This window comes from Rattus norvegicus, chromosome 13 (assembly GCF_021556685.1).
Source record: "Rattus norvegicus strain SHRSP/BbbUtx chromosome 13, alternate assembly SHRSP_T2T, whole genome shotgun sequence".
Taxonomy (NCBI): Eukaryota; Metazoa; Chordata; class Mammalia; order Rodentia; family Muridae; genus Rattus; species Rattus norvegicus.
The window spans coordinates 58,154,112-58,166,195 of NC_141546.1; the positions used below are offsets into that span (position 1 = coordinate 58,154,112).

Below are 12,084 nucleotides of genomic sequence, written 5' to 3' on the forward strand. Positions count from 1 at the left end.
CTGTGTCCATCTCTACTGCTCATCAGAGGCAGAGTTCACTACCCTGCCCACAATGACCATTATAATGGTCCCAATATAATGATAAAAATGTGCAAAGACCCCCTCCTTGAATACTTTTACATATTTTATCAGAATTACATTTTTGTTATTTTAGGCCCCAAACTAGTTTTTTTTTAAACAAAATAATCTCACACTTGCAGAATTCAACAGTTTATTTCATTGTCAGATTCAATATATATTTGGTGTATGTGAAAATTTCACACATTGGTGGTGATAGTGAAAGACCCCCAGACTTGGGGAGAGTCTCGCTCCAGTCATGGGTTGAGGTACCCCCAGGAAACACGAGAAGCCGGTCTTGATGTAATCAACAAGAGGCAGTTTTATTTACGAGATCTCGGGCTGACACGTATCTCACACAGGAGATTGAGTCAAGCCCCGAGCCTCTCTAGGCAGGAGCTTATATAGGGAAAACCAGGGGTTTCGTGTGAATACACATAATTGGCTAATACAAAGGGTGCACAGTTACTTTTGGCACGGAGTTACATCAACAAAGCATACGTGTAATCTAGCATCTCAGCAATGTGGGCAGAGCAACTCATCTCACTGCAGCAGGGGGATGACCCATCCTCAGGGAGTGAAGGAAGGGGAGGGGGTGGCTCCAGATGGCCAGTGTCCTTGGGAGTTGATAGTCGGGCCAGTGAGCCCTATCTCAAATTCTCTCAGGCATGTCTGGACTTTGTTCATGACTAACTTTTAGAAATTTAAACCCTTCATTCCCCTCTACTCCTTGTGAATAGTCCTAATCTTAGGACTACGAGTCTAGAGTCTAGAGGCTCTTCACCCCGTATAGCCCGATATAGCCCGATACTGTTGTCTCAACATAAGGACATGTATAGCACTAATCCGCTCCCTGACTCCAAAAGCTAAAAGGCGATTAATGATGTAGGGCCCAAAAGTGAGCAAAAGGAGGAGGATAATCAAGGGACCAGCTAAGGCTGACAGCAGGGTGGTAAGCCATGGGGACCTATCGAACCAGCTTTGAAACCAGTTATCAGTGGTTTCTCGTTCTCGTTGTCTCTTGTCCAACCTCTCCCTAAGTTTAGCCATAGAATGGTTCCGGAGTGATCGAGGTAAAAACAACATTCTTCTCTCAAGGCAGCACATAGCCCTCTTTCTTTAAGGAATATCAGGTCTAATCTTCTCCTATTTTGAAGGACTACCTCTGAGAGGGAGGTTAGGTATTCTTGGAGGTCAGCTAAAAAGTCTTTAGGATTCCAATCTGAACACTATCTAAACCTATACACCAAGGTCATGACTATCTTAGAACTTTTAAACTTATGGTCCCTGACGCACAGTCCCAAGAAGTGTTAGGAGTATTAACATATGTAATGTTACATCATTTGTAATAGAAATCAAGCCTATCTCTATATTTTTCTCGATGGAACCCAGGGCAAACATGAAATTCTTGTTTCTAAAGCACACTCCTCAAGTGAGCATTATAGCAACATCCCAGTCACGTCTCTGATGTATCCACTTATCTGATGTGCAAGTCTAGGGAGCTTTTTGAAGATCTGAGTGTCCCTCTAGGTCCCAGCTCTCAGCCCCAACGGCTAGTATGCGGCTGGTGAGGGCTGAGAATTGACGGCTGTCAGGGTGGTCAGCAGCATCAGGTACGGTCCTTTCCAGCGAGGCTCGAGTGTCTGGGCTCCGTGTCATTGTATGTACCTACAGTCTCCGACCTGGAACGTATGAGATGCCTCGGAGGTCCCTGGGGCATAGGCTGCTGCCAGCTGTGAGCAGATTTCTTTCTGTATCACCTGTAGGTCTTTTAGCCTGACACATAAATCATTATTACTATGACATGTTGGTTCAGTAACATCATCTAATACAGTCAGAGGATCTGAGGCCCCATATAAGATCTCAAAGGGGGTAAAGCTGAATCTGGAAGGGATATTTCTTGCTCTGAAGAGAGCGAGAGGGAAGGAGTGTCACCCAGTCTGTGCCAGTCTCCATGGTCAATTTAATTTGGTCAGGGTCTCTTTTAGAGTTTTATTTATTTACTCTACCTGTCCTGAACTTTGAGGTCTGTAAATATAATGTAATTTTCAATCAACCTCTAAATACTTGGCCACACCCTGGCTTACCTTGGCAACGAAAGTAGGGCCATTGTCTGACCAGATTACCTTGGGCATTCCAAATCGGGGGAAAGATTTCTTCCAGTATCTTCTTGATGATTGTAGAGGCCGTCTCTTAGTCCAATCCCAGTTCCCAGTGGCTGTCTCTTGTAGGCCTGTAACCAGGATAGGCTCCTGCATAGCCATTTTCTGAGCCACTTTATCTGCTTTGTTACTGTCCTATGCCACTGAATCTCTTCCTTCTGATATCCTGAGCAACGAATAGTACTCACAGTTGTTGGCTTCACCAGGGCATCCAAGAGATGGTAAAGGCATCTGCAGCGCTGATGTGCTGGGGGGTAGAAGTTCAGCCATCCCAGATGACATTGTGTTGTCCACCACGGCAGCACCCACTTATCTCTGACCTTCATGAAGAGAACTGTTCCTGTCTGTGGACAAGGTCTTCGGCTTTCAGCAGGGGTCAATCAGCCAGTCGCAGAGGTCTTTCCTCCACCCATGGGCTTCTGCCAGTGCTTGACACTTGTGCTGTGGTGGCTCCAGGTCAGGATTGCACAGCAAGGTGACCAGATTGCCCCCAACAGGTGGAGAATCTAGTCCATGTCAGCTGATCAGTGATCCCATCCTCTGGGACATTTTATTTAAAGGCAAAACATCAGCCACTCTACCGCAGTTTAAGTCCTGGATTGGGTGATAATTGTCAGAGCCCGGCTGGCAGGAATGATGTGTTCCAGGCAGAACGGCACTAAGCCACACACACACATCTCCCAGCATCAGGTACTGGTGCACTGAAACAGGTCTTAAGCTCCACATACACAGTCTGTAGATATGCATACACATGGCCTCACCCAGCCATTTTAGCCCACACAAGCCATTTTGGAGAGCAATTTTCTCATGAGCAAGGGATAGGGGCAGTCAGGGATGACCATGAACTAGTGGGTGGGTTACCCGGCCCACGCCAAGGTCCACTGTTCTTCGGGCAGTCCATAAGTATTGTTCGTTGCCAATAGCCCCTTGCACTCAAGGTCTTTGGATATTGACCCACTGGGGGGGGGCATAGGAGCACAGAGCATTGGGTCCCTGTATCCACACTTCCCTTCTATCTCTGTACATAGCCAGCACTCTAGGACCAAGAAGCTCTCCAGTGGCCCCTCTTGTTCTTTCTTGGGCAGTCCCTGACCCAGTGTCCTTTTTCTTCGTATTAGGCACACCGATCTTTAGCCAGGAATTCTCTTCTGTTGCCAGGTACTATCTTCCTAGGTTCCCCAACTACTGTGGCCAGTATATGTTCCTCTCTTGTCTCTTTCTCTTCCTCAGTCTCTCTGTCTGTATCTTCTTCTACAGCTATTAGTTGCTGTCTACTTTTGTGCACCGACCCTGAACCATATATCAACCTTATTTTCTCTGCAACTTACAACAACTCTCTCAGTGACTTAGCTTAACCCTTCAAGTTTCTGTAACTTTTTCTTTATATTTTTTTTCTTACTTTAGCCAAATTGGTGGGGCATTTTCTAGCCCCTCTGAGACCCACCCTTGGAGCCTGGCGGCAGACCTGGCACTCCCTACCTTTAGGCGTTTTGAAGTCAACAGGCAGAAGTGAGGGCCTTCCATCCGTGTCTGGAACATTTTTTCTGGCCTCTAGTAGGATTCCATCTTTCCTCGGTGGTAAAGAAGACCTGTAACAGTTACTAACAAGCATCTCAAATGGGATGGTGAGAAAACAAGGGAATCTTGAGAATAGAGGTCCACTGAAGAGGACAAATAGCATTTAGTCACACAGCTAAACCAGGAGGCCTTCTTGGGACAAAAAGGCCGTTGTAGAAATAAGCACAAGCTTTGTTCCTGTGAAACAGAAAGGCAAGCAGAGAGGCAGCTGATCTGTTATCGACTATCTCTCTGGACTTAGATTTTACTTAATAAGTACCTCCCTTCAGTGTCAGCTCAGTGGCTCTGTCTCTCAATAAACCCAGCCTCTGAAGGACACTAGGCTTCTAGTAAGAACTAATAACAAAAGGATGGAGAGAGGGTTAGAACCTGGGTGTTAGATACTAAGTGGCTGACAAAAGAATTGTAACCAGTTCACCTGGGGCTATCAGGACTGTAGTAGTAGTCCTTTACCAAGCTGTCTCACTGGGTTAAAGGCCCATGGAAAAGAAAACATTAATCCTGACCTTGGCCACAGCCAAAGACTGAATTCTAAATTTTGACTGGCAAAACAAAGTTCTTCACAGTTTGTTGCAGATTCTTTGAAACTATTTTAGGGGCTTCTCTGCCCCCCAACCTGGGGCATTTTGACCACAGGGGCAGGAACTGGCTGCTGTGGGGATAGGATCAAAGGCACTCTCCATGTCAATGATGACTAACAGGGAAGGTTACTTAATGTTGGAGATCAACTCCTCTCTTGGAATAGGGCCAGCAGATAAGGCAGGCTCCCTTAAAGAACTTCTCGTAATGAACACTCTCCTTTTGTGAGCAAGTGTTGAAGGTCTGGCCACTGAAGGCAGCAACTGGATTTTTTTTTTTTTTTTTTTTTTTTTAGGGCCAAAATACAACCACTAACTCTACGCTATCTTTGTTGTCAAAGCGCCAACCCCAGCCAGCCTCCTTACCTTGAAACTCCTCTTGTGCTGACTTGGCCAGAGCTGCGCTGTTGCCCACGCTCAGCCTGTAGCTTGCTAGTAGGCCTGCATGCTTGCCACCCTCAGCCCCTACATTTTCCTACTCTGTGTTGTCCCTTCCTTAAAAGCTGTGAATGTTTAAGCCACAGGGAGAATTTTTCTTCAGGATCTAAGGTAAAGCTTTCAGGTTCTTGTTAATGCCTGCTTCAGACGGATCACTCACTAACCTGGAGTCCTTCATACACAACGGTTAACAGCAGCTGGGCTGGACAATGGGAGTAAAGAGAGGGGCAGCTCTCCTTGGGGAGGAGGCTCAAGAGAGAAAGATAAAACTCCCCGGCAGAAAACAATTTCTCTCAAGCAAACTATTTTTAACTTTTAAGTTAAGCACCAAGAGGACCAAGTAAAACTCCTTGACAAACAAAGCAAACAGTTTCATGATTTCAAACACAGTTGTCAGTCCAAGATTTCAAACACAGTTGTCAGTCCAAGTCCAAAAACGAAACAAAAGCCAAAAAGACACTGGACAATACCACAGAAAACAAACCAGACAAACAAGACCAAGACAAAGCATCCTATAACCAATTTCCACAGATGCCTGGTACCTTCAGTACCTGGCCCAAACTGCAGCTTAACCTTAGCTGCTTCTGGGATACCAAACACAGAAACAGAATACAGACAACAGACACTAACACATCTAAGCACACTTGTCCATGCCTATACTTAAATAGGCAGCCGAACACGACCTCCGAAGTCAAGTCACAGTCAGATCTCTTTGACTGTCACCTGCCGGGTCCTCCCGACAAAAGTTGGCTTGTGGGACGTCTCCCAGAGCTGGGGCGTCCTCACTTCCGCTATCTAAAAAAAGAACAAAAAGAAAACAGCTATTCGAAGTAGAAACCCAGTACCTACTCACAGGCGTCTGTCCACCTGAGTGCACTCAAAAACAACGGAGTGGGAAGCCCATCCACTCGAGTGCACTCAAAAACAACAGAGTGGGAAGTCTTCTTCTGCCCAGACAGTGCACCAAGACCTTAAACCGGTACTGAAAAACAGAGACTACAGGACTTAATTCACACACACACTACTCTCACACTCACACAGCGGCCGCTTTCCAGCACTCACACTAACGTACCTCCAAGAGGCATTCGGATCTCCGGGGGTTACGCTCCTATCCCGGACGAGCCCCCAATGAAAGACCCCCAGACTTGGGGAGAGTCTCGCTCCAGTCATGGGTTGAGGTACCCCCAGGAAACACGAGAAGCCGGTCTTGATGTAATCAACAAGAGGCAGTTTTATTTACGAGATCTCGGGCTGACACGTATCTCACACAGGAGATTGAGTCAAGCCCCGAGCCTCTCTAGGCAGGAGCTTATATAGGGAAAACCAGGGGTTTCGTGTGAATACACATAATTGGCTAATACAAAGGGTGCACAGTTACTTTTGGCACGGAGTTACATCAACAAAGCATACGTGTAATCTAGCATCTCAGCAATGTGGGCAGGGCAACTCATCTCACTGCAGCAGGGGGATGACCCATCCTCAGGGAGTGAAGGAAGGGGAGGGGGTGGCTCCAGATGGCCAGTGTCCTTGGGAGTTGATAGTCGGGCCAGTGAGCCCTATCTCAAATTCTCTCAGGCATGTCTGGACTTTGTTCATGACTAACTTTTAGAAATTTTAACCCTTCAATAGGGGAGTGGAGTGGTGAGTTCAGAGATTAAATTGGGGTAAAGGCCTCCTGAGCCATCCCTGGTAGATGACTGCACTAATGATTACCACCCAGAACTACTTCATCAAAAGTCATCATTCCCACCAGGGCGTGGAGCACTCTGATGACGAGCGTCCCTTCCTTGGTCTCCTTCAGAATCCTGCTATTAGTATTGTCCTGGGCTTATCTTCTCTGCCCCCAACTTAATTCCATGTAATCTCAGAGAAGAAATGAACAATGTGTAATATCCTGAAATAGTTTGCAGATTTGTTTCTAAATGCATTTACTATTCACAGCATTCAAGCTAACCCTCACAAGGATCTTAATTTACAAAACCATTGTCTTGCCTTTGCAATACCCAACAGAAAAATTCAGAAAGCGTTTCACTAGCGTTCCATGCTTTCTCTCTGCTAACCCTGACCATGTCATATTTCTTAGGAGTGAACAAAGATTCAGTGTTGTGGTTTGCCCTGGAGTTATCTGTATTTTGATGCTAATTCACTGCCTAGTCAAGGACAGTTGCCTAGTCACTACTCAGGAATCAGGTGACTTCACCAGAACCTTCTCCCCATTGAATCTGTAAAGTACAGGTGAGGGGCAAGAACAGGATAGAAGGAGGCCTGTCACTGGGGGAGAAGGAAGGTGGGCAGGAGAGAAGTTTGAAGGAAGAGGAGGAACTAGGGAGGAGAGAGAGAGGAGGAGGAGAGAGGGGAGAAGCCATGGCAGGTGATGTTAAGATTCTGCTGTGTATTTACAGGTTGTTATCAATGTTCCTAAGGGATGGATGGTACTGGGCTTTGTATGTTTAAGTGGGCAATTATATCTTATCAATGGGATCTAAGATTATTGTGTTGTGTGTTCTTTTATGTGATGGTTTGAGTGTAGGAAAGTGTGCAGCGGCAGGAGACAATGGGCCACCATGGAGTTGGGATGTGATTCCGCCAAGATATCTAGCAGATATCTTGGGGCACTGAGGTGCAGACCTAGCGGGGTAAAAGACAACTATTACATTTTTTATTTTTATATTTTTACAACAACAATTCAGCAGTGAATTACTCCTATGCTCTGGCAGGAATTTGAGAATACAGGAAAGGGTACGGTCTTTAGAGGTACCTGGATCAGTCTTGGCCTTTCTTTTCCTCACTTGGACTTGTGAATAATTCACTATACCTGCATACCATCAATATCTTTATCAAAAATGACAGAGATGATAAACATGGGAGTAAACTTGGAAAACAAGTGTTTAGACAATATCAGAGGCCCCCATACAATTCACATAGTTTGTAGTCCTATAAGCAATTTTCCCCAGCAAAGCCAGTGATGCATTCATTAGTGCATTATTTGCATAGAGAGAGAGCATCTGTACATTAACCTCTTCTCTGGACTGAGGAGGATTGCCCGTGATAGGCTGTCAAAATACCTCATAGAGAAGACAGGTTCATAAGGCAGAACCAAGGCTGCCATGCTCCAGTCCTGTTTTCCCTTCAGCTTTTACCACATTTGGTGAGTGGTGTACACCTTTTGTTTAAAGGATGGCATCAACAGTAGCATTTGTATGACAGCTCGAAGAAAAGGTTAGCATTTAAGCCCATCCTTGCTACTTACTCACTAAGTGATGTTGAGCTACCTGATGAAATTTCCCATGACAGGTGGTATAATGGTCTGTCCCCCTTATGCCATGACATCCATGTCTTAACCCCAGAATGTGTAAATATGCGGCCTTATGTGACAAAAGAAGCTTTGCATTGTGAAGTTGGCCAAATTAAGGACCCTGAGATTGATGGTACCCTGGATCATTCAGGTAGAGTCAATGCCATTACTAAGGTCCTTATGAGACACAGGAAAAATAAAAATCAGGAGATGGGATGCTGGACCCAGGGTGTGGGGTGGTGCACTTTGAATGAAGGAATGGCCAGAAGCCAAGAGATGCAGATATCTCAAGAAGCTGAGACAGGCAAAGCAATGAATGGCTTTTTCCATGAAGAATCCAGCAGAGACACAACTCTGCTAATACATGTTGTAAGCTGCTAGGTAGGTTTGTGGGTATTACTAATGATACCAACTGAAACCATTACACCAGAAGCTTTAGTTTTTAATGTCTAAAATAAATGCTATGACCCTATACAACGAATATCTATGGTATCAGGTAATATTTTTGGCAGGCAGTTATAGTACTTAAAAATGTCCTTGCTATTCTAAAGCTTATATGAGAAAACAAAAAAGTAAAAAGTTATTTTTTAATAGTATAGAGTTTTGTCACAAAGTAAAGTAGATGAAGCAACCAGAGTATCATGAGTGGATCCAGAATACATGAGGGTATCAAGGTCAGGGTTTAAGAAGATAAATGTAGAAAGAGGCTGGACACCCACCCCTTCCACAGAGAGAGGAGAAATCATGTGAAGGATAGGACATGGCCTGGAGTACAGCAGGTGAGCCTAGAGTTTCAGTTGATCTCCAAAACGTCATTGTGAGGCATTTGGATTTTATTTAAAATCTATCAGGAGGCTTTGAAAATGACAAGCAGAGAAACAACTCAACTAGATTGTTATTTCAGGAAGAATTCTAACCACAGTGTCACTTTGCACCTGTACCCTTGAAATATACTAGCATACACTAAGAAGGTAGATCTTCAGTGTTTCACCAAAATACCAACAGTCATGTGAAGCTCTGGATTCTGTAGCTATTTTGACTGTGGTCATCATTTCACAATATAAACGTATATCAATATATCTCTATCTATCTATCTATCTATCTATCTATCTATCTATCTATCTATCTATCTATCTATCCTATCTTAGAGTATTATTACTGTGAAGAGACACCATGACCACAGCAACTCTTGAAAAGGAAAACATTTAATTGAGGCTGGGCTTACAGTTTGGAGGTTTAGTCCATTGTCATCATGGTGGGAAGCATGGTAGCTTGAAGGCAGATATGGTGCTAGAGAAGGAACTGAAAGTTCTATGTCTGGATCCACAGATGGCAGGGAGAAAGAGTGAAGTTCTAGGCCTGGCTTGATTTTCTGAAACCTGAAAGTCTACCCCCTAATGACACACTTCTTCCAACAACAGCATACCTACTCTAACAAAGCCACACCTTCTAATAGTGCCACTCTCTATGAGCCTATGGGCGCCATTTTCATTTAAATCAACACACACACACACACACACACACACACACACACACACACACACACACAGACACACATTTGGATTTGGGATTACTATTGAGGTTGGATATGAGGCAGTTTTCAGATGATATTTGCATTGAAGCCACAGGGTGTAAGAAGCTTATCCATGCACAGTGCATGTACCAAGTATATACCCTTGCATCGTAGGGAGTCAGGCTAAGGAGAAGCCAGGAAGGAATGGAAGGCAGAACCAGAGGTGGAAATCTGAAGAGTATGCATGCTTGGAGAACGAGGCTGAGATCACCTTCACCGAACAACTCTTTCAATACGTGGAAGATTATAGTCACCAGGCAGACTCAAAGGTCAAGGCTCATTAGAAACCCAATGGTGACTTGCACTTCATATTATTGAAAATTAATTGAAATTTTGGTTGCTTAGAAACAATATTTTGGTACAGACCAGAATCACAAAAGTCCAGTTAGTCACCTTTGTCTTACTTCTAGAATTTTCTTTTCTTGTATCTGGATGTTCCCTTATAGTCATGGCTCTGTAGACAGTAAAGGCCAACTAAAGAACAGGAAGAGCACTAAGTAGACTATTCTCCAGTGCACAATACAGCTTTAGGAAGACAAGAGCCAGGCCTTAATGAACAATGGTGCTTTGATGCAGTTAGGAAAATGCTGTTTACTGAAGTAGCCTGTCAGCTCTGTACTCTTCTGTTTATAATGAACTGATGATAAATTCCTATGCTGGCACACAAACGGCTGGGCTGCATAAGGTTGGAAACTTCATTATGCATTTATTCACTAAAGATTTGAGCAAGTGATTTCTAACCTTTTCGGTGTTACAACAGCCTCTGTCTCTCTGATGTCCTTTTTATTTTTGGTCATCTGTGGCATTCCACGATTTCTTGAAAGGGCTATGATGGTAGGGTTTGACTACTTGAATTAGATGTAATTTTGTTTTGAGCTTTCTCACATTTCTGAAGGTTCCTGGTCTTAGATGCAATATTGTAAGACCACACAAGGGAATAGTTGGGCCAAATGGAAAAACAAATGCACAATGGTGCTGGTAATTCATTTCAACTTGAGAGCATTTCTGAGGAATTGGTGTCATTTAAAAGTCACTTTGAAGCCTGGCATTTTGAGGAAGGCTTCTGGAACACAAGTTTACAGTGTCTTGCTCTATGGCTGAGCTGTGTCTACATGACTGTCTGTACTGAGCTTCTCTTCTCTGAATTCAGAGCCCACAGTAGGCTCCTGGTTCTTCTTCCACCATCACCCAATTCTCTTTCCACTGGTGGCTGCATTCAAGCAAGTTTTCATGAAAACACGCTCTCTGCTTCATGCCCTTTGGAAAGGTTGTTCCTCTGCTACGCTTACACAAAGTGGTTGCAAGGTACCCAGCATCAAGTGAATAGCTAAACATTTCCAAGACTTTATGAGCTGAGCTGGGCCCTTCATGTAGGACAGCATACCTGAAGACATTCTACAGGGTGCTGTGGCATGAGACCTGCTTCTCTCTCTGGGGGTCCAATGCACAGTGAGGTGCACACATCCCCACAACTTTGTGATGCTCACTGTTCAGGCCAGGGAGAACTGCCACAACATCATGGTAAGGCAATTCTTCCTCTACAAAGCACAGAACACTGTTTTCCTTGAAGCCCCTCCTCATATGGAGTCTAGCATATTTTAAATATTGATAAGTATTGACCCATTCACCTACAGTACCCCACCTTCCTCATGCCCCACTTCCTCCTTACTCAGCCTCCTTTTGCATTCTTCAGATATGATCAGCGTTAGTGTTTGTCCAACAGTCCCTCCTTTGCCTCTCTCCCTCTGTATTTGGTTTCTAGGTGCTACAAGTGAATCTTCATAGACTTAGTAGCTTAAAATAAACCTATGTGCTATAGTCTAGCTGGCCAGGGTCAGTAATTCAAGCATCACTTAGCTAAATCTACTTAGGTTTTACAACATTGCATTGATTAGAATCATGGGGTTGATAGCAGAATGTATTTTTTTGTATGTGTAGGGTTATACTGATTTGCTTCTAGAAGGCCAGCTGGAAAGCATTGCTGAACATAGAGAAAGCTTAACCCTTTCTTGTAGGCTTTGTTGATTGGGTCAAGCCTGCCTGCAATTACCTACTTCAGATTAGTGGTGTATACACCACAACATGTAACATCATTATGGAAGTTATCTCCACCATAGCCTGCCATCTTTAAGAGGAAGGTAAGTGTGTCAGAGGACAGAGTCTTAGGGGGGGTATACTGCTCTGTTTTATGCTTTCCCTCAAACTCCAGAAACCTGAGTTATATTTTGCCCATTATTTGTCTGTTTATCATGTATGTATGTATGTATGTATGTATGTATGTATGTATGTATGTATCTATCTATCTATCTATCTATAATATGTATGCATGTATGTATGTATCTATATATTTATCTATCTACATATCTACCATCTATCCAACTACCTATCATGTTAAGAAATGCA

The 12,084-nt window shown here is 44.0% G+C and overlaps 1 long non-coding RNA gene across 1 annotated transcript; it reads right to left on the minus strand.

The window, feature by feature from the left end:
* Positions 1 to 355: 355 nt before the first annotated feature.
* On the minus strand, positions 356 to 6,432 carry LOC148001657 (uncharacterized). Its single transcript, XR_015635486.1, has 2 exons — positions 5,886 to 6,432; positions 356 to 5,608 (listed from the first exon to the last, which is right to left on the minus strand). It is a non-coding gene; the product is annotated as an uncharacterized LOC148001657 (long non-coding RNA).
* Between the last annotated feature and the right edge of the window lie 5,652 nt (positions 6,433 to 12,084).